The 12,670-nt window shown below is 41.0% G+C and overlaps 1 long non-coding RNA gene across 1 annotated transcript; it reads right to left on the reverse strand.

Moving 5' to 3' along the window:
- Positions 1 to 4,815: 4,815 nt before the first annotated feature.
- LOC121280249 lies at positions 4,816 to 11,809 on the reverse strand. The gene is made up of 3 exons (XR_005943571.1): positions 11,453 to 11,809; positions 10,954 to 10,997; positions 4,816 to 7,151 (listed from the first exon to the last, which is right to left on the reverse strand). It is a non-coding gene; the product is annotated as an uncharacterized LOC121280249 (long non-coding RNA).
- Between the last annotated feature and the right edge of the window lie 861 nt (positions 11,810 to 12,670).

Below are 12,670 nucleotides of genomic sequence, written 5' to 3' on the forward strand. Positions count from 1 at the left end.
ATGAGGGGTGATGGAGGGTGGGCAGGGGGGCATGTTGACATTCAGTTGCCATGAAGGGTTTGAGGGGCCACTGGGGCCATTGCCCCATATGCCTTTTTTAGCACAGAAACAGCCAACTGCCTCTTGTAATATTGGCTTTCAGGTTGCATCTAGGAGAAATACAAGAATTGAAGGAACACGTTTAAAGCCTCGGAGAAGCATAGGATCAGGAAAGAGTAGGATCAGGAAAGAGTAGGATGGCTTATGTTCACTTTAGAACTTGTATTAGGAGAATGTGCACTTTTGTCAGCTCTAATATTAAGGGGAATCCGAGACAAGAAAGGAGGGGCAAGCATATTTCATACTGGCTTATACAATCAGGTGATCATTATTGGTATGGTCATGTAATGACAAAGAAGTCTGATGTTCCTGGGAGGGTACAGATTGAATGGTGAGTATTGAAAGATTAGTCCTTTATTAGTCCTTTAAGGCACTATTGACAAAGGTAACTGTGTTAAATAGAAGAAAACACATCAAAGACGTCCTCTGATGCCTCTGGCATAGTTACGATAGAGTCCTCTGAGCGCTGGTCATCCTAATACTCTCCTTCATGTACTTCTGCCTCAAAAGAAGCTCAGGCCACTTTCCCAGGAACTCCTTTTGGATAGCAACATTATGCAGGATATAGCAGGTTACAATTATATGGAACGCATGAGCTAGAGCCAGCTTCAACGCGAGTAAAATCCAACAGAGTATGAAACAGATATTCTACCTGCACCCAATCCCCATCCCCCATTCCTGCTGGGTGGGTTTGGTTAAAACTAGGGTCTGGATTTTCAGCTCGGCATGCAGGCGTGAACCAGACATGCATGAGCGTGAAGTAGCTCACGATGCGTCGGGTGATTAGAGGGGGAGCCCCTCACCCAGGCAGCGCTGGGCATTTCAGCGTGCAATTCACGGTGGCTAGCTGTTAAATGGCCAGCTAGCGTGAAATTGTGGTCAGGGCCCGATCGTGGGTGGTGGACTGTTACGCGGCCGCTCCTGGACCCTTCCCGTCTCGCCCGCCTGAGGAAGGGAAAATCCTCCCATAGGGCTCTTGTTTATTCACACATATTGGCCTCATGCCATTATCCAGAATGCAATATTTGCTTTTTGTTTTTACATTAAAATTCACAGCGCAGCCTCACTTGATTATTGGTGAGTATATCATAAAAATTACAACAAGAACATCGACCACATCAAAGCAAATGGTGGGGATTGTGGAAATCTGAAATAATAACAGAAAATGTTGGAAATACTCAGTAGGTCTGGCAGCATCTATGGAAAGAGAAACAGGGTTAATGGGCAGAATTTAATAGAGCCCACCAGAGCGGGCATGTTGCTGGGGTGGGTGGGCAGGGCCGGGAGAATCATGTTGCAGGACCCACGCCCAATTCCCAGCAGAGAGAAAATTGTTCCGCATTTAGTGTGGTGGGAAAAAGGCCTGATGCAGGAATCACACCAACTTACAGCGGGATGTCAATTAGGCTCATTAATGAGCCACTTAAATCTCTGAACCCACTAGGATTTAATGGTGGCTCAGGGGGTCTAACAGTATATTCATAAGTCTCCTGTGCTTCCCAAAAGCCAACCAGCAAACCTGAGGGGATCCCTGGTTGACAGGCACCCAATGCCTGATCGAGGAACGTGACATTGGGAAAGGGGGGGGGGGTCCCACTTAAAGCTACAACCCTGTCCTTGCATCAGGCCCCCCTCCCTCCTTTGCCGGTGACTCCATCCCCACCCTCAGATCATTACCGGCAGTGGCTATTGGTCCCACTGGTGCTGCTGGCAATGTGAAAGCTGCTGGACTCTAATTGGCCAGCCTGATAGTTCCACCTGAATTGGGCCTTGGTCTCATGAAAGGGCCTTGATCATTGGCCAGGTAAGTGCCTTACTGCACTTAAATAGCATCAGGCCTTCCGGAGAAAAGCAATGTGGGGATCCCAGTGATTTCCAACCAATGGGAAGGACCCTCATCACATGGATAATTTCCATCCATTGTTTCAGAACTATGACCTTTCATCAGAAATGGGAAAAGTTAGAAATGTAATTGACTTTGAACACGTGAAGGGGGTGGGGGAAGTTGGGACAAAGAACAAAAGTGAATATCTGTGTCAGAATGAAGGGCAGGAGATATTATATAATAAAAGTGTTCACTGTGCAAGGCCAAATGCAGTGGTAATGGGACAAGTAAAGAAATAAAAGGTGTATCTAGAGAAGGTATGAATAGCAGAATCATGAATAGTTGCCATCCAACAGCAAAGGAATAAAGAGAGAAACCAGCAAAGAAAAAGGAAACAAAATGGGGCAGGGGTTCCAATCTAAAATTGTTGAACTCAATGTTGAGTGCAGAAGGGGTAAAGTGCTGAATTGAAAGGTGAAGTGCTGTTCCTTGAAGTCGCGTGGAATTTCATTAGAACATTGCTGAAGGCTGAGGACAGAAAGGCCAGGGTGGGAACAAAATGGATAATTAAAATGAAAGGCACTGGAAGCTGAGGGTCATACTTGTGGACTGAATGGAGATGTTCTGAAAAGTGATCATCCAGTCTGCGTTTGATCTCCCCCAGCGTAGAGGAGACCACATTGTGAACAGCGAATATGGTATACTAAATTGAAAGAAGTACATGTAAGTTACTGTCTCACCTGAAAGGAATGTTTGGCGTTTTGGACACTGGAGATAAAGGGCAGATGCTGCACCTCCAATACTTGCATGGAAAGGTGCAACCTTACTTAACCTCTCTTTCAATTTAACTTCATTATAAACTTCTTAGAAGGCTTGCTAACAATTACAGGATAAAATTAAAATTCTTTATAAATATCAGATGATACTTGGTTTTTAATTTTGTTTTAAATCTGTTTTCTTTATTTTATGCTAAATATTTCAGTATCTTAACATGCAACAAGTCCTATTCCCCTATCCCTGCTGACCCCCATTGGCTCCCGGTCAAGCAACGCCATATTTTTGAATCCCTCCATGGCCCCTCCATATCTTTGTAACCTCCTCCAGCTCCACCTTCTGAAATATCTGTGCTCCTCAAATTCTGGCTTCTTATGGATCCCTAATTTTAATTGCTCCTCCATTGGTGGCCATGCCTTCTATTGCTTAGGCCCTAAACTCTGGAATGTTCTCCCAAGTCTCTGCGCTTCTCTACCCCACTTTCCTTCTTTAAAACACTCCTTAAAACCTACTTCTTTGACCAAACTTTTGCTCATCTCATCTAGTATCTCCTTATGTGGCTCGGTATCATATTTTGTTTTATAATACTCTGGTGAAGCACTTTGCGATGTTTCGTTATGCTACTGTGTTAATTTTTACCACTTAAAGGTCAAATCCGTGAGGCTGATTTTCTCCAATGAGGTCAAACATGCCGCGAGAGCAGCTTACAAACCTGGCCATTGGACCCTTGCATGCCTGGGTGATGTTCTGCTAAATTTTGGAGGCACAGATTGGGTCTAATTTGGAAATTGTGGGGGAACCTTTCCCTGACCCTTGCAGGTGGGTTTGGAGCTGGTGGGGAGAGGAGGGAAATGAGGAAAATTGTAAAAATGGCGTTGGATGAGAATGCCAAAGTGCTCCCACCTTCTCCCGCTTTTGCCAGAGACGGCTTCTATGCACTGATGGCAACCCATCCAGGAATGATGGAAAGCCAATTGAGGTTGTTAATGAAGCAATTAGCAGGCATTTTTGGGAACAATGAAATTTTGCAGTGTCTGCAGCTTGTCAACTCACAGGAGGTGAGTGCACAGCAGGATGTCAGAGCGCCATGAAAAAATATGCGATCTGCATGCTGAAGGTCATCCACAAGCAGAGGCTGGCAATTGCATGATTATTTCCCAGACACCGATGTCATGGATAATGTTAATGGTGAAGAAGTGGCTGCCATTTCCTGAAGCCATTTTGTACCTCCATCTTATCCAGCCCTTTCTCATCCCATTCGCCAGCAGCACTGCCACTGCAGACACAGTGAAGGCTGCCGGACTCCCTTGCCAGCACAGCCATTGAGCCACTGTCCCAGCACTTCAACGCCCTTGCCCCTAATTGGATAGCAATCCTAAAGATGTTCTCTTAATTGGACACCTCCCAGAAGATTGTACCAGCAGTCTTGCTACTATGACAATTAGGTTTGCGACCCAAAAATGGTCCCACTGTGCAGAAATATATTTCAGATGGGAAAATTCATCCCTGTGTGTTAGATATGTGTAGGAATCACAAATGTATTGAAATTTGGTTCTGATGGAGCCCCGCTGAGCTTCACACCATTAAACACAAGCTTTACCCCTGGGAATGGCCCTAGCCATAAATTGGTTATAGCCAGTGAGATCAACTCCAAAGGCCACCTTAACGCGAGGAAGGAAGTCTTTTTGGAAAGTTGTTTATTTTTCAGCAAATGTTTCCAAAGGTTTCAAGGAGTTCTTCACACATGTTTTTTGGACTCCACAGAATTTGGCATACTTCTCCTTAAAGGGATCATTCCTACTGTAATCAAAATGCCACCCAGGAAAGTGGGGAGGATGAGACTGCCACTCTAAAACATGATCTTGATGATAAGTACCATTTTACGATGGGCCAACATCTGCAGATGCAAAGACACCTCGGCTGGTATGTGCAGCCTTTCTGCTATCCCTGGACCCTCATCTACGAACCTCAGCATGCTCAATGAAACCATTCTTTGGCACCACTGTTTCACGGCAAATACTGTGACTCTTTCATCTGCTGCTGAGTGTCAACCAACTTATCATTTGATGATATGGTATTGGGATTTGGACTCGAAACTAAACCCCAGAGTAAGAAAATTCTTGTCAGGGAATAACTTTATTGGCAAAAAGAACAATCACTAATTTAGAACACAAACTAACAAGGCTTATTGGACAACAAAGATTAATACTTAACATTTCACTAGTCAGGATATGACATAGTACACTGTCTTTCCCTTGGATCCTGGGACTTCTGTAATATTCTTCTTGGTTCCTTGAAAATTGCCTCGACTCATGACATTCTTCAAGGTTTTAACTTAGTCAACTTAACTCTAACATACTTAATCCCCTTTGTAACTACAAGACTTCAACTGTAATTTCCCAGTCTACCCTAACTGACAAAGCTGCATCTTTCACAGCGGCTGCTGAGCGCTCTTTCTCTCTCTCTCTCTGTCTCTCTCTCTGCCTTCTCTCAAGTTGAAAACAGCTTCCTGACAAAGACTGTTCACATTTTCTTAAAACAATTACTTTAGCCCTAATACTGGATTCTAAAACTGATCTGGATTCTTATGGCAACCCCCAATCCGATGATAATTATGTTAGTTCTAGATTTTTACAGCAATCCCTAGCATATGACAATTTAGTCACTTCTGGGTTCTTATAGCAATCCCCAACCTATGGCAATTACCTACTGACTGCAATGTCTTATGCAGATGATAACTTCCTAGCAAGTGTCCCAAAATGAACTCCCAACTTTCTCTCCCAGCAAGAGACCGCTTAGCAAGTGCCCTGTGACAAATGCTATCCCCTGGCAAGTATAAAAACCCTAGTGATGCTCCCCTATTTTTATACCCTTTTTGCAGGTAGCATTTACAACATTCAAACCAAGATGTGCACCTATGTCAACACAACTAATAATTTCTAATTAAATATTTTCAATTCTTGAACAATGGGAAAAATGTTTCTGGCTTCCCTACAACAAACTAGCCTTAACTTGTACTATTTACTTACAATTCTAGCCCCTGTGTCATACTTCTATCCAATCAGCATCCCAGCTTTGGCTTCTGTTTATTGCTGCACTAGACTCACTGGAGCCTAAATGTGTAAATGTGTCCTAGCTATAACGCCACATGTTCTTTCTTAATGCTACATTACAGTAGTTGGGTACTTAAAGAGATGCCAACTTAAAGACTTCTTAACAACATTTGAATTATACATACAAATTAAGACTTTTCATCTCTACAGCACAATTTGATAACTTAGGCCTTATTAATTGCACAAATGTGCCTTTCAATATAATGTCAGGGGACTTCTACCATATCAGCTAGTCTTCAGTTCACATCTGTATCAATCAAGTAACAGATTCTACGTTTGCACATGACAATCATCGTACGTCTTTCCCAGTGGTAAGGATACAGCAACAGGAGTAGTTCCAGAGGTTCAATCAGTTGACATCCTTTTCAAGATTTCGGAATATTATAGATATGGCACTCATAGCCATCAGGACTCTGCATCATAATTTAAAACACAAGTAGGAAAGGCCTCCATGCTCTCAACCTGGAGGTGGCCTTGGACCACTAAAACCTCACCTGCATGTAAGTGCATGTTATGTAGGAAGCATTCATGATTCCTTCATACTGAAGCAGTCTGCACTGTTTGAAAGGGACAATAGGATGTCTGGATAGCTCTTTAGAGAGGAGGTTACCCATTGTTCCCATGAATTAGGACACCTATTCCATAACCCCGCTTGGCAGTGGAACAAATGTATAAGGCCAGTGTCTCCAACGAGGTCACACTGAATCTCATAATTAGGAAGCTGAAATAACATTTTTTCCACTCTGCTAGAGCGCTGCTTCACAGTTCAGGAAAATTGGCTAACATTGTTGAATTTTGGTGCTCAGCCTTTCTGTGTTACAAAGATGAGCATGCGGCTTAAGGATAATAAGGTCAGTGGGACAGCAGCCCAGAGGAACAATAGTCCCTCAATGCTTTGGGACATCTCTCTAGATAGTGAGGATGTACGTTGATCCACAAGACTCTGCAATTCAGTAAATCCTTCCGCTGCACTAGAATGATGACTTGGGTATGTGCTGTATGCTGTATATGGTGGATGTCAAGGAAGAGTCTGTTATCCATTGCTCACATCAATTGATGGTAGAACCAGAATTATACCAACCTCTTGATTTTGGACTGTAAATGGGCTGGCAGCTTGGTCCAGCTGTAAGTGCCCTCCCTTGACCCCTTCACTTGCTCCTCCACACATACAAATGGTTCTTCCCCTGGTGCCCCTTTTGCAAACTCACTAAGTGATTATTTCAAGGTTCCAGTGGCTGGACTGAAGCTGGGGCTAGGCACAGGGATTGCTTGAGACAAGATGTGATGCTGTATGAGAGACATTACTACCAGTCTGTTCCTGCCTTAACTTTGGAAAGAACCTAGAGGAAGAAAAAAGAACAATTAAATTCAATGTATGGCAATCCTTTTACATCATTCAAAATGTGATGCAGCAGCTTACAAGTGTAGACACAGGGAAGAGAAAGACAGAATGTGTGGAAAAATATCAAGGAAAGGAGGATAACTTGCTAATTGGTGGCACCATGCCTCTAAATTCAGTGTCCTTTTCACAGTTCTCTGAGGGAGAGAATGACAACCATCTCCTCATGTGGTGTAACAATAGGAAATCTGCCACTTGTCTGCATACGCTTTGGTTATACACAGTCTTGAACTGCAACCATAAAAATATTAGAAGAATGCATCCCACATCCCACACCTATGCACAAAACACCCCTTTTCTGAGGGCAGCACTTTCCTAGATAGGCCTTTATGTTGGCAGTACCAAGTTGCAGGAAAAGTTGAAAATACTATATGAAAGGTGCTTGGGGCCCCACTACAAATATGTTGTGGGTGTTGAATTGGGAAGGGAAAAATGTCATCTTCATCAGGTATCCCTGAGAGGGAGGGATTCCGCATAGCAAAGAAGAATCTTGCTACAATTATGAGATTTATAAGATTGTTATGCATTGGGACTGTATCTTTAATTTAAGCTCAAATGAAGAGGGTCATGTGACCTGTTTTGAAGCCTGCCTGACAGAAAACCGGGGTGGTTTGATCATTACAGATTAAATGGGGCCCAGATTATTTTATTGGAAGAAGGTGCAAAGTATTTATACTTGGAGACAATGGCAGCAGTTAGCTGGCAGTAGATAACTGTGAGTCTCCAAAGTTCCAGAAAAGTGTTGAGAATGTTGAGTTGTAAACAGTTGTGCTTTAAATGGTCCATTTAATTCCAAGACAAAAGAGAGTTGGGGTCTCAACAATAGCTAATCAGCATGTCTACCTGGATACAAAGCTCATGTGATTTATGTTGCTATAGAGATAGGCTTTGAGAAGGGAGGTGTTTCTGAGATATCCATGAAAACTCACAGACAAGGTTAATCTGCCAGAATCCTGGAGAGGTAGAGCAACTATAGGCAGCAAGGTGCTGTAGTTCATCATGAGGACTGCAGATGGGAGATTGTGCTCGCATTGTAAAGACCAATTACATGAGGTTGGAAGATGCGCCTAGTTTGCACTAGAGGAAGGATCTCCAGGGAAAAAACTCAGAGTGAAGGACAATTATGAGATTAAAAGTTCCCAGGCTGAGAAGGGAAAAGAACAGAAGTAAACCCTCTGGAGCTAAGAATCACCTTAGACTGGTCCTGGGAGAATTGAATGTCTACTTAAAGGACAGCGTAAAGCATATCTTTGAAGTATGTTTTCAGTTGTATTAAAAGAAAAAATGGGAATGTTCTGTTTTGTGGTTTAAAGTATAAGTTGCCAACAAATATAGTGTTTAGTCAAAGGCTTTTAGCCTTTTGTTACAGTAAAAGTCTTAAAACATGAAATATTTTTGTATCATCCTTTCAGCTATTAATTGAAGTTCAAATTTCTTTTTAATAGTTATCGGTCTTTATGGAGATCATAACAATTTATTTACCTTGGCACTTCAGCAGATATCTGAAAAGAACTTCTTTATTTACTCCCATATCTGCAGGGAGACCCTCGTGACCTGCTCTGCCATCTCCTTTCATGTCTCTTTTCAGCCACAAGGCCAGCAGAGTTAGAGCAGATGACAGAAGGCACCAGAAGGTAATCTATGAAGAGGTTTTTTGAGGAGGGTGTTATGGCACAGTGGATGGTAAATGCTGAGCTGCTCAAATCCCAGAGGGAAACTTGAAACAGCTGCCACAAGTGTTTTGCAATTGCATTTTTATTTCGCGATGCATGCCTTTAATTATGTAGTAATAAGACCACTGAGTCTTGGAGATTTTTTTTACAAAACTAAATTAAGCATTTATTAATAAAAGAAATGATTTTAAGTACATGCATAGATTTACAGATTACTGTTATGATAACTCCGGGCTCCCCTGATTAATGTAGCCCCAGTTACACCTCTGTTAAGGCAACAGTAAAACAACATAGATTTCAACAGACCCAGGCAAAGCACTCAATACCCTGGACAGTGATATTTAAAATGAATTCTTTTAGCTTCGGTTCCTGGAGACAGCAGCTTGGTACATAAAGGCTGGAGGCTTTTCACACTTGCTAGATCTTAAAATGCCTTCTTCTTACACATAACCTCATCTCCTTTATACAAGTTTCCCCCTTTTTAATGTAAATCCCATAGTCCCAATATGTCTTGCAACTTTACTTTTTCCATAATATAAATCTTTCATAGCACTCATCTTATCAGTAATATTTGGGTAAAATGAACACACTGTTTGGCTTAGCCTCTTTTGGCTAGGTGTAATACTCTGCCATCTCTTTGAAATTCACTATTATCTAAAAATGCAAATGTTCTTCATACCTCCCATTCTCAAACTTCAACCATGTTTACGTATTTAATATTTCAAACCTAGTTTCCCTTCTGATATATCAAAGCACCCAGACTAGCTGTCTGCAATTCAGTTAAAACCTACACACACACCTACGCACAGAAACTACTCCCAGCCGCACTATTAATCTACCTTTACAATAAATTACAATAATATTATGATAATTATTATATTTTCATGACAGAGGACTAGAGAAATAAGGCTGAAGGCTCTGCTACTGATGGTAGAATGTTGTGCAGAGGGGTGCAAGACACACTAGCCTGGAGTCAGAAGAACTAGAGAAAACATTGAACTGGGGAAGGTTGCAGAAATAGGGTGGTCAAGGTCATGGACGGATTTGTAAATGAGTACCAGAAATTAGAAAATATGTTGGGAGATGTGGAGCTAGTGGTGAAAGCATTATGATGAGTGATAGAAACTTGGCACACAATAAGATGAAAGTTGCAGAATTTGATGAGTTAGAATTTTTGTTGGGTTGAACTTGCTGGCCTGGAGAATATTGATGGTGCAGAAGGCAGGGAGAAGGGCTTCAGCAATGTGGTAGGAACAGAGGCAGATTATGGTAAAAATGTGGCAGTTTGTGGTCTTGGTAATGGGTAAGATATGGGACTTGTGCTCACCTATTTGATCAGATTTCAACAATAGATTTTTGTTGTCATTTAAGAAAAAAACCAATCTGGGCCCGGAAGTAGCAGTAAATATGCTTAACAGCTTAAAAGATAGTTTTCAGTGGCAACAAAGATAAGAGTAATTTATTTTTCTGAGGTTAAACTAATGTCATTGAGTTTTTATTTGTCTGTACCAACCATAGACTAAGTGTTCCAGAATTTCTAGGCCAGTCATACCACAGAGAAGCCCTGCAACCTTTCTGAGTGTGAAAACAATAACGGAGAACACAGACAACAAAGACCAAGCTAGTTAACCAGAGTCATGCAAGTGTGTTCATACCACCAATTAACCCCCTCCTCTGCCTGCCCCAGACAAATAGACATGTTTTTTGACAGTAGCATCCTTTGAAAATAGTAGGAAATCTTTAAGTTTTTGTAGAGGAAATTCATTCTATTTCACTATGTGAGCATTTCACTAGTCTTGATGCGTTTTTAGTCTAATGGCCTTTAGACTCGGTGACCACTATTTGCACATATAGAAACAATATTGCATAATTTGTCTTGGGAAAATGCTTAAAAGCTTTGTGCCATATTTCTTGATTTAACTCATGTATTATCCAAGCCTTTTAACGTTAAACGACTGTGCTTTAAAATGTATCCAGCTCTAACCCACTTCATGTCACCAAATTTCTAGGGAGGACACTGATACAGTACTTATCCAACTCCAAAATCTATACAAACAAAATTAAACTCACCAGTTTCAGCCGTGCTCAGTTAGTTTTATGCATCATCATTTAATCTGTAGAAGGAATTTATAAGAGACAGCAAAAACAATTTAGATTCCAATTGGCACAATGTAGGATTGATTGATGTGAGTATTTATTTTCTAGAAAGGCATTAGCTTGCCAGCGTGCAAATATTGAAACGCAGCAGCTGAAACAGTTCCAAAAATGTACGTTTTTTCTATCCTAAGATATTTTTGCATCCAGCAATACCAAAGAGGAAAATACCCTTTATCGATGTACCACATCGCTGTTTAATATATTAGAAGGACAAAAGCCCCAAATTAATTTATGGTGAATTAGAGAAGATAGACTTTGTTACTGGTTACATGTTCTTTTCACAAACAATTAAACTGACTTTTAAATGTCTAGTGTCATCAGACAACAAAACACACTAAAAAGAAAAATGATCTTAGATAAATTATTTTAAAGGCTCTAATAGTTATTTATCCCTAATAAATTAGATTCTTACCTTCACAGACATGTTCAATTAATCCACTTTAGAATTTATATCCAGTGCAGATTTATTAATAGTTGTACAGGATCAGCAGAGGAAATGTTTAACAGGGCAGTTCTGTATTAGTAAAGCGTTGACTGTTGTGAACTAGGTTGAACAGTGCACTGTCATGTGTTTCAGCAAATTGATAAGAGTTCCAAAAGGGTTTTATGGAGGTGACACATTTTCCTTAGCATAAAATTTGTCCCTTAGTGTTTTGTTCTTTGTGGCTGAGCTTATGGGTCGCTTCTAAGTAAAAGGGTTGTCCTCGTCACCTGCCATTTTCACAGCCTGTTTGACACCCTAGGGCTTCCCAGCAGCGTTCTCCAGCAGGAGCTGTCTCCAAGCTTTTAGCACCACCAAATAATTGAGGTTGTCACATCTCTTGTTCATTGTTTTTCTAGCCTGGAAAAAATGCAAATATTTCATTGTAGTCATTAATTTTCCCATACTTTTCTTAAAGCATTTTGTTGGTTTGATCAGATGAAAAGGGCTGAAGGCATTATTGCAAACATGCTGGCATCCAGGTCTGCCTGTAGTGGAGAGAATCTCATCAGATAAAGTCTCAGGGAGGTCATCAATCATTGGTGCTGACAACCATTTTGCCTTCGTTTGTTACAGATGTGAACATGCTTAATTATTTGTAGTGTAATTAGTTCATGAAATGTCAGGAAATGTCAAACTGTGTTCACAGTGCAGATTTCTTCAACAAAGTGGAATGAGAGCAAGTGTCAATGGGAGACATGCAGGACTGATGAGCAAAACCACGTCTGCAGGCAAATGAGGAGATGGCTTAGGGGTTATGAGAGAGGGTCAAGAACTACTTAGCATTAGCCTTCTGGGGTGACATTTTCTAGTATATGTAATAAGTATGTAAAAAATTAAAATCAACATCAGTCCAGAGAGTAAAGAATTTCAGAAGTAAATACTCATTTCAATTTCAAGCATTTCTGAATCAATTTAATCAATTTTGTGACATTATATTTTATTACTGTTCCAAATATAGTAGGAGATGCCCTGCTGGGTTCAACTGCTTGTTCTGACCCTTCTGCAACTCCAAGCTGTTTCTTTATATTTACTGTAAGGAGTTCAATAACAATATTGAAAAATAATATTAAGCCAATTAAGGATCCATGTGTTGTTGCCTGAATTTAAATAGCACCACTTCTGGAACTTTACAAAAAAAATCCACCT

Source organism: Carcharodon carcharias, chromosome 7 (genome assembly GCF_017639515.1).
Source record: "Carcharodon carcharias isolate sCarCar2 chromosome 7, sCarCar2.pri, whole genome shotgun sequence".
Classification (NCBI taxonomy): domain Eukaryota; kingdom Metazoa; phylum Chordata; class Chondrichthyes; order Lamniformes; family Lamnidae; genus Carcharodon; species Carcharodon carcharias.